The 12,972-nt window shown below is 43.5% G+C and overlaps 1 non-coding gene across 1 annotated transcript; it reads right to left on the bottom strand.

Moving 5' to 3' along the window:
* Positions 1-6,621: 6,621 nt before the first annotated feature.
* Positions 6,622-6,727, bottom strand: LOC121998952. Its single transcript, XR_006116733.1, has one exon. It is a non-coding gene; the product is annotated as a small nucleolar RNA R71 (small nucleolar RNA).
* Between the last annotated feature and the right edge of the window lie 6,245 nt (positions 6,728-12,972).

Genomic DNA, 12,972 nt, shown 5'->3' with positions numbered 1-12,972 from the left:
TATAAAAGGGAGGTCCTCTCCCTTAGCCAGGTACGCACACGCACACATTCACACTCATCTTTTACAGTTCTTTTTGTAGGACCATTGGGCCGGCTAGAAGGGGGGGGTTGAATAGCCTAAAAAAAAAAACCAACAAAGACCCTTCTCGAACTTTCAACAGAACACTTGCATAAAGTAAATTAGCAATAAATAAAAAGCAGAAAGAAGAGGCTCACAACTTGACTTGGTTACAACCAAGGAGGTTGTTAATCCAAGGAATGAACGTGCACTAAAATATCTCCTTCAAGCGGAGAAGCCTCTTACAGCAGTGAAAGCACAAAAGACAGAAGCTAAACTAGAATAGAATCGCACAAGTGTTTGGAATGTAAATCTCTGAGTTGATTTTAAGTTTCTGGACCAAGGCTATATTTATAGCCTTGGTCGGGGCGCCTGGAAGGGTTCCGGGCGCCCTGGGGGGATAAAACTTATCCCCCAACGTTCAGATCGAGTCAAAACTCGATCTGGTCGATTTTACTGCTTAGGGCGCCCTAGAGGGTTCCGGGCGCCCTGGAGCCCAAAGTCAACAGTTGTTGACTTTTTCGTCCGGGACTTCTTCTCTGGTTTAGTCCCGCCTCGGTCCGGTTCTTCTCCTCCGGATCCGCTCGCTTGGATGATCTCTGCTATCCGGAATAGGGCTCGCCCGAACCCAACTTCCGGTCTTCTTGAGCGTGCATCCCTCCGGCTTCTCGTCCCTCGGAATTGCCGCGTATTTCCTTCTCGTCCGCCAACGTACTCATCCGCAGTCTTCGTCCCTCGATCGTTGACCTTCTCGCCAGCTGCGTCTCTTGCTCCCCGAGCAATCTTCCGCTCCGACTTTCGTCCCTCGGAACCACCGCACGCTTCCTTCTCGTCCGCCGGTGCACTCTTCCGCAGCGCCTCGTCCCTCAGACGCACAGCGTGTCATCCTTCTCTCTAGCTGCGTCTTCCGCTCGAGTACCTGTGCTCCTAAGCTCCTGCACACTTAGACACAAGGTTAAATACACACAGGACCTAACTTAACTTGTTGATCACACCAAAACAACCTTGGGGTTCCAACACTTTTTTCCTTCGTACACTATTCTTCTGGGAAAAAAGTACCTGAGTTGTGCGTCAGAGGGTCTGTGCCAGAGACTTTTTCCTTGGTTTCTGGTCTCTAACATTTTGGGTGTTTGTCTGAGTGTGCGCAGAGCCTAAGCACTACCGTTTTCGTCACCCTTGTCCTTCAACTCCACGTAGGGGTCTGCTTTTTCGGTGCCTGTACGCTAGGTGTGTTCAAGTCGCCTCTCTGTTAACACCGACGCCATCTCAGCCGACCTTTGTCTGACTCAAATTTTGGACAGGATCAATTTGGCACTGTTTGTGGGAATTTTCGTCACCTGTTCTAGAACGTGACGATGGAGGATATCGGAAGAATCAATGTAACTATGACAACAGGAGAGTACAAACTGTTCAATTAGGCCAAGAGATGATCAGCTTCCGAAAAACACACTACTGTTTTACACCCACATAAGATGCCCACAATTTCCAAGGACCTGGCCCGTGTCTCGGACAGGGGGTCTAAGAGAAAACAACCCGATGATTTCTCTCAAGGCTTCTATCGCGAGCCCTGCCCAGACTATTATAACAAGGGTCTAGACTGTTATAATAAGAAAGAGAAACCGTAGGCCTCCATGACCAAGAGTTCCCCATAGAGAGATTCGAAGAAGGGGAAAGCCATGATCCTCCGGGAAGAGCTGAAGGAGATGCTCGAAGAGTAGGTGTCCTTCTCTCTGAGGGTACTTGAGGAAAATCTATCGAAGGGGTACAATCCCCCATCTATTAGAGAATATGATGGTAGCAAAGATCCAGAAGATCATCTCTGAAAATTTCGGAATGCTACACTGCTGCACCAGTATAGTGACACCATCAAGTGTCGAGTGTTCTTAAGCACTCTGTCTGACTCGGCACAAAAATGGTTTGATAGATTTCTGAACGGGTCCATCACCTACTTTCAAGATTTCAAGAATGTTTTCCTATGTCATTTCACTAGTAGCAGGAAATATCAGAAGACAGACCACTGCCTCTTCGCCCTTAAGCAAGGGTTTGCGGAACCCTTGAGGAGCTATATTAAACGCTTTAACCAGGTAGCCTAGGACATCCCATTCGCTACCTCATAGATCTTGATGAGCGCCTTCTCCCACTGTCGAGTAGAGGGGGAGTGTTGGATCCCGTGGTAGTTTTGATGTGATCAACCAAGTTGGTTAGGTCCTGCGTTTTGTCTGAACCCCGTGTCTGAGTTTGCAGGAACTTAGGAGCGCAGGAAGTCGAGCGGAAGACGCAGTTAGCGAGAAGGACGACACGGGAAGGGAGCCGACAGGCTCGGTGCATCCGAAGGACGAGAGAGCTGCGGAAGAGTACTCCGATGGAGCGAGAAGAACGTGCGCGGCGTTCGAGGGACGAGAAGCCGAACGGAAGCCTGCTCGAGGAGAAGGCCGGGAACTGGGTTCGGGTGAACCCTATTCCGGATGGCCACAATCACCCAAGGAGTCGAACCGGAGCAAGTCAACTGGAAGTTGACTTGTCAACGGTTCGGTCGACCGAACCTATTGATCGGTCGACCGAACCCTTCTTTAACCGAAGCCAACCGCAACAGACACGTCGAATGCCACGTCAGAAGCTGATCGTTGGTGAAGCTGATCGGTCGACCAAACCTCCTGATCGGTCGATCGAACCGAAGTTAATCCAGAGACTTAGTCGAGCAAGATGATCGGGCCAACTCAGCTGGAAGACCGTTGGCCGATCGGTCGACCGAACATAAGGATCGGTCGACCGAACAAAAGCTCATCCTTAGAGACTGCACCTGGACGGAAGACTGGGCAGGTACAGCAGGTTCGGTCGACCGAACTTGGGGATCGGTCGATCGATCCCTCTCGAGTCAAACCTGATCCCGGAGGTTCAGGTTAACTGATAAGCTCTAGAACCCCTATATAAAGGTGGTCTCGGGTAGCTATTCAGAATAACGATTTGATACGAAATTCAACTCTGTAATTACTGTTTAAGCAACTTCTGTGCTCTCAAAGTGTACAAGGCTTCTCCGCCTTCAAAGAAGGAGTTTCTTACTGCGCTTTCCATCGCCCTGGATTAACAACCCTCTTGGTTGTAACCAGGTTAAAAATTCTGTCTTCACTTCTCTTTCTTTTATTAAGTGTTGCTTTATTTTAGAGTTGAAAAGCTTTGAGGAGGGTAACTTTTATTTGCAGACAATTCACCCCTCTCTTGCCGGCCTCCGCTGCACCAACAAGTGGTATCAAAGCCTGATCGCCTCAGAAGGACTAACCGCCAATTGAAGCACTACGATCAAGACAATGGCCGGCGCGAACATTCATCCCCCGAAATTCGACAGAGATTTCGCTACATGGAAGCGAAAAATGGAGGTATTCTTTAAAACATGCTTTGATATTTTAATTACTATGAAATATGATTTTGCAGCTCCTAAAGACAAAGAAGAAAACATGTGGAGCAAGAAGGAGAAAGCCGATTTCGTCGCCAACGGAAAAGCTGAATTCCACCTCCTCAGCATTCTGCCACCTCAGGAGGTAAGCCAGATCGGAAGCTACAATTCAGCGAAAGATCTCTGGGAGAAATTTCTGGAGTTTCACAAAGGTACCTCTGAAGTGAAGCTGGCGCGGCGCGACATCCTTCGGGAACCCTTGAGGAGCTATATTAAACGCTTTAACCAGGTAGCCTAGGACATCCCGTTCGCTACCTCAGAGATCTTGATGAGCGCCTTCTCCCACGGTCTAGTAGAGGGGGAGTGTTGGACCCCGTGGTAGTTTTGATATGATCAACCAAGTTGGTTAGGTCCTGCGTTTTGTCTGAACCCTGTGCCTGAGTGTGCAAGAACTTAGGAGCTGATATGCGTAGATTATATACTCTTTTATGCATACTTTGACGCGCATCTACTTGTATTTCATTGGCATAATCTATGTTTATTGCACCCTGTTTCAGTAGAATATCATACTTTCATTATATTCTGTTCGGAGATCTACTCTTTGCTTATTTTGATTGACAGGACGTGATTTGGAGTAAAAACAGAGTTTAAATGAAGTCTAGAGCTTCCAGAGTGACATGGGCATGCAAAACTATGTTTTCTTCATGTTCTGGCCGTGTAGAACTCACATGGGCGTGTTAAGGCCGTGTAGGGGTCATGTTGGGGCCGTGTGAACCTCACACGGCCGTGTGAAGGCCGTGTGAGGTTTTCTGCACTGCAGACTAAAACTAAAACGGCCATAACTTTGTGCTCGGTTGGAGATTTGGGCTGTTCTTTATACCGACTTGTAGATAACTTCAAGATCTACAACTTTGATGAAGACTTCAACGGGAGAAAACCCCATCTTGGTGGCATAAAAGATGTTGCAATGAAACATAACTATTCAAAGCTAAGACAAAGGGTGTGCAAGGGCCATGCAAGGGGGTGTGAGCTGCACACGGCCATGTATGGCATCTAGTGCTGAAACCTTACATGGCCGTGTAAATCTACACGGCCATGTGAGGTTTCCAGAGGCCAAGCAGGACATGGCCGTGTGGATCTACACGGCCATGTGAGATTTCCAGAGGCCAAGCAGGACATGGCCGTGTGGATCTACATGGCCGTGTGAGGTTCCCAGAGACCAAGCAGGTGATGGCCGTGTGCACCACACGGCCGTGTAGCATTTCCAGAGAGCAGGAGGGCCTTGGCCGTGTGCACCACACGGCCGTACAACATTGGCAGAGAAGGAACTGGACATGGCCGTGTGGATCTCACACGGCCGTGTCGAGGGGCCGTGTGGCGCCCGATTCCCTCCTCTATTTAAACCTTCCTTCATGAATTGAAAGGGGATCTCTCCCCTTGGGAGAAAGCAAGATTTGGTGGTTTCCTCCCATTCTTGGGAGGATTTTTGGGCGATTCTAAGGGAGATCTCGACGATTTCGACTCCGGAGCGTGGATTGGATCCGAAGACGAAGCTTCTTTGTAGATAAGTTTTCTCTTTCTCCCTTTTCTTGGTTTCTTGGACTGGGGGATTCAAGGAATGCTTGTAATCTCTATTTCTTCGGGTTTTCTTCCTCGATTCATGAAGTAGATCTTGTATTCTAGGATTAAGGGAGTATTTGTATGATGGATTGATGTAATCTCTTATGGATTTGCCATTTTCTTGTTTCAATGACATTATCTTGCTTGTATCAATTAGATCTTGAATGATTGATGGTGATTTGTGCTTAAGTCTCATTCTTAATTGATTGTTTGGATTTCTTATGGACTTTGTAAAGATAAACTCTCACTCGATCATCCGAGGGATCCACGTGACAGGTGCAAGCCCGTGTAAGGACGTTTGAGAGATAATCTTGAAGAGGAAATAGGGATATTCAAGAGAGTAGGATGGATTTTATGATTAGCTTCTTGTATCTTGATAGATTAATGAGTCGTGGGCTTCTACGTTGATATCCGAGGAAGGCATAGTAATAGGTGCACTTCTGTGTAAGGACAACATAGGTACATGTCTAATTAATCCTATTTAGATACATTTCTCAGTCCTTAGCCGGTTGTCTATTGCAAGAGGGAACCGGCAACTTTCTACATGTTTGGCAATTGAGGGATAAGAATTGGTGAACCATTTACATTCAAGAAATCTTACAAAGAAATCGAAACTCCTAGAATCTCCCTTTATCATAACCCAAAACACTAGACTCTTGTTTGTTGATCTTTAAGACTAGATTTGTTTACCTTTACTTTGCTTTTGAAATGATTGGATAGTTGTTTAGCTAATTCGCATTGAGGCATTTCTAGTACTTATTCCAGTCCCTGTGGATACGATAATCTTTTATATTACTTGCGACATTTCCGTACACTTGCGGAGCGTAACAAGTTTTTGGCGCGCGCTATAACATTAGGAATTATCAATTGAGTTAGACTAAACATAACATTTGTTTTCCTTTCATATTGCATAGTTGTAACTAATCATTAGATTTCTATTTTTTTTTAGTTTTTTGTATAACTTTCTCTTCTTGTTAATTCTTTTTGCATAAACTCAATTCTGCATTTTTGATTCTTCTATTTTTCTTTTTGTGTCGAATTGCTATCTGCTATCTTGTTCTTGTGTATGCGAAGATCTAACTTTGCAGGGGAATTCTTTCCTTTTGACCCTGAGATTGATAGAACTTTCCATAAAAGAAGAATTCTGCAAAGGCAAATTGAAGAACAGGAACATTTGAATATGGCAAATAGACCACTTAAGGATTATGCAGCACCCTATGCGAGAGGTTTTCGATCTAGTATTTCAAGACCTTCAGTGGAAGCTAATAACTTTGAGATCAAACCCGCAATTATATCTATGGTGCAGCAGAACCAATTTGGTGGAGGACCTCATGAGGACCCTAATCAACACTTAGAGGTCTTTTATGAAATATGTGGTACCATGAAAATGAATGGAGTTCCTTCAGATGCAGTTAGATTATTATTATTTGGGTTTTCTCTAAGAGATAGGGCAAAGCAATGGCTGAATTCTTTGGCCCCTAATAGCATCACCACTTGGGAGCAGTGTGAGCAACAATTTCTTGATAAGTTCTATCCACCAAGCAAAACAGCTCATATGAGGAATTTAATTGCAAGCTTCAAGCAAACCGACTCAGAATCTCTTTTTGAAGCATGGGATAGATATAATAGTATGCTCAGACAATGCCCACATCATGGGTTGGAAAGATGGTTAGTGTTGCACACTTTTTACAATGGTATCAATTATCATACCAAAGTGTCCCTTGATTCAGCTGCTGGAGGGGCACTTATGAACAAAAGCTTAGATGAAGCCGAAGAAATCATTGAAAGTGTAGCACAAAATCATCATCAATGGGCAAATGAAAGAAGTGGTGGCTATTCCTCTGTAAACCCAACAATTAAAGCATCAGGGAAGTTTGATGTAGATGCAGTCACTCTTTTGTCTGCAAAATTGGACGCTCTTACAAAGAAATTTGAGAATATGGGGACTAGTGTTAATATGGTCAATGCTATGAGTACATCTTGTGAAGTATGTGGGAGTTCAGAGCATGCAAATGACTCATGTCCATTGGGAGCTATCACTGCACAAATCAATCAACTTGAACAATGTGATACAATCATGAGTTACAATCAAAGGCAGAACAACCCATACTCAAATACTTATAACCCTGGATGGAAGAGTCATCCAAATTTTTCTTATAGAAATAATCAAGATCAAGGACCATCTATGGGGGCAAGACCAAATTTTCAAGCTGGGCAACAAAATTTTCAACATCTACCTTCTCAAGGCTTACCAAAGTCAAATGTTGAAAAGATGCTTGAAGAAATTATCTCAACTCAGAATGAAATGAAGCAAGATATAGCAAAGCTCATTCAGAGAATGGATAATTCTGAAAAGCATCAAAAGATTCAGGATAGTCAAATTGCCCAACTAGCTTCCTCATCATCCAGAGCACCAGGACAACTTCCAAGAAAACCTGATGTGAATCCTATGGAGCATTGCAATAGGATTGAGCTTAGGAGCGGACGGACCTTGGGAGACTCCCAAGTGACTGCTTCAAAAGGGATACAAAAAGAAGAAGAGCTCCCTCCTCCTACACCGAATCAGATTCAAGCTAATGAGGAGAGTACCATTGAGGTTGAAGAGACTCTTCCACTGAACCATCAGAGCAAAGCTGTCCCTTTTCCTCAGAGACTTACAATGCTTAAGAAGGATGAAGAATTTGGCAAGTTTCTAGAAAAGGTTAAGGAGATTTGTGTAGAGGTACCTCTCATTGATGCTATTCTACAAATGCCTAGATTTGCCAAATTTCTGAAGGATCTCATGTCAAATAAGAGAAGAAGAGGAGAGGTCGAGACCATTGCGCTTAGTGAGGAATGTAGTGCTATTTTTGAGAAGAACACTTCTCCAAAATTGAAGGACCGAGGGAGCTTTTATATTCCTTGCAACATAGGAAAAGAATTTTTTGAAAAAGCTTTTTGTGATTTGGGGGCGAGTGTTAGCCTCATTCCCTATTCAATTTGTAATAAATTAGGTCTCAAAAACATTAAACTTACTACTATGGCACTTCAACTTGCCGATCATTCCTGCAGGTACCCTTTGGGTATTATAGAGGATGTGCCGGTAGAGGTGGATGGGAATGTTATTCCCACAGATTTTGTCGTGTTGGACATGGAAGAGGACCCTAGGATTCCTATCATATTAGGAAGACCTTTCCTTGCTACAGCTGGAGCTATAATTGATGTCAAAAATCATAAGCTTTCTTTGGTAATTGGTAAGGAAAAGTTGGAATATGATTTATCTAATATCTCTAACCATGTCTCGTCTCTCTTAAATGCTTGTAGCAGGACAAGCATTTATAAACTTGAGGAATGGAATTTCCATCCTCATGGTAGGCCACCAAATGAAGGAGACAATGTGGTGGAAGATGTTGGGAGAAGATCTCCCAACAGAAATGAAAAGTATATCTGTCCTCCAAGGGCGAGGAAAAGGAGCGAATGATTAAGTTTGGTCGAGCTAAAGACCTTAAACAAGCGCTTCTTGGGAGGCAACCCAAGGGTTCTTTTAGTTAGTTTTGATTTGTATTGTAATTTCTTTTAGTTTGATGCATTCTTTTGATTTTGTTTTCAGGTTGGGTGCAAAACGGAGTCAGGCCGTGTGCTATACACGGCCAGGCAGAGGGTGCAGAGAAGGGAGGTGTTTGGGCCGTGTCATCCAGACACGGCCGTGTGGGATCTCCCGAGGAGAAAAAGGTATAGGCCGTGTCATAGACACGGCCGTGCAAAGAATCCCGAGAGGAAAGATGGAGAGGCCGTGTCCCAGACACGGCCGTGCGAGGAATCCAGAGAAGGAAGAGGGGGAGGCCGTGTGGATCTACACGGCCCGTGCAAAGAATCCCGAGAGGAAAGATGGGGAGGCCGTGTGGATCTACACGGCCCGTGCAGGAGAACTATTAAAGTCTACCTCCTACCTCACACGGCCAGATCTTGGCCGTGTTCCGCACACCCCCAACTCTCCAAAACATATCTTTCTCTCCCAATTTCTTAAAAACTCCTCTCTAATCTCTCAAGATCTTTTAGATCCGATTCTCCTCCTCTCTAAGACTTGGACTTTTGTTCTCCTAACCTAAGATCTTTTGTTCTTTGAAGTTTTGTTCTTTGAAGTTCCACAACTCTAGATAATTCTTCCCCTATCTAAACTCATCAAGATGTCCAATATTTTGAAGAGATTACGCAAAGGAGGTGGTGGATCTAGTGGAGACAAAGAGAAGGAGCCATCAAGAGACAAAGGAAAACAACCAGTGAAGGGCAAAGGCAAAAGGACTTCACGCAACGAAGGTAATGACAATGAATTCAATATTGTGTTCAGAAATGATGATCAAGTAACTAGATTTGCAATTCTTGTCAATAGAAAGATAGTGTGTACTAGATATATGGACCCAACTGTTCTTGATATGCTTGGAATTAGGGAAGATGTAGATTTGATGATTGGGTTTTTGGATTGGAGTGATATTATGTACACACATTTGCCTACATATCCTCGTCTTGTTTTGGAATTTTTAAGTTCATTGGATGTCCATTTTACTAATGAAGATGATTATTATGGAAAAATCTCTTTTAGATTAATGAATCAAGAATTTCTATGGGCATTTAGTGACTTTAATTCTTGTTTTGGAATAACCACCGGTAGCCCTCGTAGGTTTGATCCAAGGTTTAATTGGAATCATTTTTGGAATGCAATAACTGGGTTAGATCAACCTTATGAGCCTTCAAGAGCTAAGGCCTCCCATATGCAAAACCTCATCTTTAGGTATCTATATAGAGTCATGAGTAAAACTATTTTTGGTAGGGGAGAGAGTGATGGGGTGGTTAAGAAGATAGAGCTTTATGCTTTATGGGCTATGCTTTATAAGGTTGAATTTGACTCTGGTTTTCATTTTGTTCAAACCTTATTGAGATCAGCTAGGGCATCATTGGGATCAATTGTTTTTGGTGGTTTGATTACCCGAATAGCTTGTAATTTAAATCTTGATGTTGATGGGTTGGAAATAATTCATGGTAATGACATGATTGACATTGATACATGTCTTGCTATGAAAATGATCGTTCGGGATGAGAATGGTTTCGCGTTTCCTAGGAGGAGTGGTTCTCCTTTACCCCTTCCTTTTCCTGAACGAACTACTATTCGTAACCCGGCTAATTGGGTAATTTCTGAGTTAGATTTTGAGGATAACCCTTCTATACCTGGAGACACTGAGCCACATCATGAGCCCTCGTCATCTGGACACCCGCAGCCTTCTAGTTTTATGGAGCCTGCTAGGCATTCTTTTGCATATGGCACGGGATCTTCTAGGTTTGATTTTTCAGATTTTCGTACGTCTCTAGAATTACTTCATGAGAAGCAAGATTCTCAACGAAAAATGTTGGAGGGGCGTTTCTCTTTATCTGATGATCAGTTTAGGGAGGTACAAAATCATTTTCAGTTTACGAGGAATTTTCAAGGTCAAGTGGCTGAGTTTGTGCAGGATTATGATACTGATCAGGCTAGGATGAGAGATTTTATGCAGAGTATGACGCTTACTAGCCAACAAGTTGATGCTTTATATGAGTATCATAGATCCTTGGGTGAGATTCCAGGTTTTCCTAGTTTTCCTATTGGCCAACCACGTCGTAGACCTCCTTTCCCTCGTCTACCTCCACCTCCTCCACCATACTGATTTCATCGGGACGATGAAAAGTTTAAGTCTGGGGGGGTGTCATGTATTGTTTAGTTTGGTTTTCAGTTTTTAGTTTTTGAGTAGTTTTTCATGTTGGTTCTTATTTTCTTTGCTTGTTGCTTTATTTTGCTTGTTTTTGAAATAATCATGGCAAAAAAAAAAATTTTGAGAACATCAAATCTTCACTTATATGCTTTCTTGGATTCAAGTGAAATGTTAGCACGATTATTGTCTTGATTCATGATGTTCGAATGATGCTAGTAGTAAACTTTGTGTAGTTCTTTTTTCTATCTTGGGAAGCATTAATAAGTTAAGAATCTTATGGTGATGAGTTTTAGTTTTGGTTCAACCTTAAGGATTTTATCTTCACTACACTTGTGCTTGATGCTTGAATAGTTGATGTCATTGAAATAGTCATGATTCATCTTGTTTGCTTAGTACTTGGTTTCCATGGTGATTTCTCAACTTTCATTTTGGTTACTGGATGAGGCTCAAATCATTAAAGCTCATTTGGAAAAATCAAAATATCCCAACATGTGTGCTAAAAGTACATTTGTGAATAAGTTTTGCACAATGCAAACACTTATTAAAAAAAAAAAAAAAAAGAGGGATATAAAAAACAGTTGTCATGAGTGGAATCTAGCAAGTCACCTCTTTGAGACCGAGTAAGGTTACTGGGGAAATGACTGCTTAGCTTCCCTTGAGATTGAGCACACCTTTGAGACCTTGGGTTAGTTGAGAAATATGAACCAAGTGAATGGTGAGTAAGTGCCTATCACTGGTTACTTGTCTTTCACTGGAAACATTAGGAATTCAAATTTGATGACGACTTGACTAGGACATGGATTGAAACTTGAAGGGTGTTGAGTTACTTTTACACTGTGCACAAGATTCTTATGCTTGAACCATACTTTACTTGTTTACATGATCACGCTTGTTAATGAAACTTTTTGATAGAATTAGGAAAGTGCACTAGGTTTTATGAATATGTTGTAGAACATATGAATTTAGACTGCAGCATTTTGCTTGAGGACAAACAAAGGTTTAAGTCTGGGGGTGTGATGTGCGTAGATTATATACTCTTTTATGCATACTTTGACGCGCATCTACTTGTATTTCATTGGCATAATCTATGTTTATTGCACCCTGTTTCAGTAGAATATCATACTTTCATTATATTCTGTTCGGAGATCTACTCTTTGCTTATTTTGATTGACAGGACGTGATTTGGAGTAAAAACAGAGTTTAAATGAAGTCTAGAGCTTCCAGAGTGACATGGGCATGCAAAACTATGTTTTCTTCATGTTCTGGCCGTGTAGAGCTCACATGGGCGTGTTAAGGCCGTGTAGGGGTCATGTTGGGGCCGTGTGAACCTCACACGGCCGTGTGAACCTCACACGGCCGTGTGAGGTTTTCTGCACTGCAGACTAAAACTAAAACGGCCATAACTTTGTGCTCGGTTGGAGATTTGGGCTGTTCTTTATACCGACTTGTAGATAACTTCAAGATCTACAACTTTGATGAAGACTTCAACGGGAGAAAACCCCATCTTGGTGGCCTAAAAGATGTTGCAATGAAACATAACTATTCAAAGCTAAGACAAAGGGTGTGCAAGGGCCATGCAAGGGGGTGTGAGCTGCACACGGCCATGTATGGCATCTAGTGCTGAAACCTTACATGGCCGTGTAAATCTACACGGCCATGTGAGATTTCCAGAGGCCAAGCAGGACATGGCCGTGTGGATCTACACGGCCATGTGAGATTTCCAGAGGCCAAGCAGGACATGGCCGTGTGGATCTACACGGCCGTGTGAGGTTCCCAGAGACCAAGAAGGTGATGGCCGTGTGTACCACACGGCCGTGTAGCATTTCCAGAGAGCAGGAGGGCCTTGGCCGTGTGCACCACACGGCCGTGCAGCATTGGCAGAGAAGGAACTGGACATGGCCGTGTGGATCTCACACGGCCGTGTCGAGGGGCCGTGTGGCGCCCGATTCCCTCCTCTATTTAAACTTTCCTTCATGAATTGAAAGGGGATCTCTCCCCTTGGGAGAAAGCAAGATTTGGTGGTTTCCTCCCATTCTTGGGAGGATTTCTGGGCGATTCTAAGGGAGATCTCGACGATTTCGACTCCGGAGCGTGGATTGGATCCGAAGACGAAGCTTCTTTGTAGATAAGTTTTCTCTTTCTCCCTTTTCTTGGTTTCTTGGATTGGGGGATTCAAGGAATGCT

This window comes from Zingiber officinale, chromosome 6A, assembly GCF_018446385.1.
Source record: "Zingiber officinale cultivar Zhangliang chromosome 6A, Zo_v1.1, whole genome shotgun sequence".
Lineage (NCBI taxonomy): Eukaryota > Viridiplantae > Streptophyta > Magnoliopsida > Zingiberales > Zingiberaceae > Zingiber > Zingiber officinale.
This window is presented reverse-complemented; position numbering and strand designations above follow the sequence as displayed.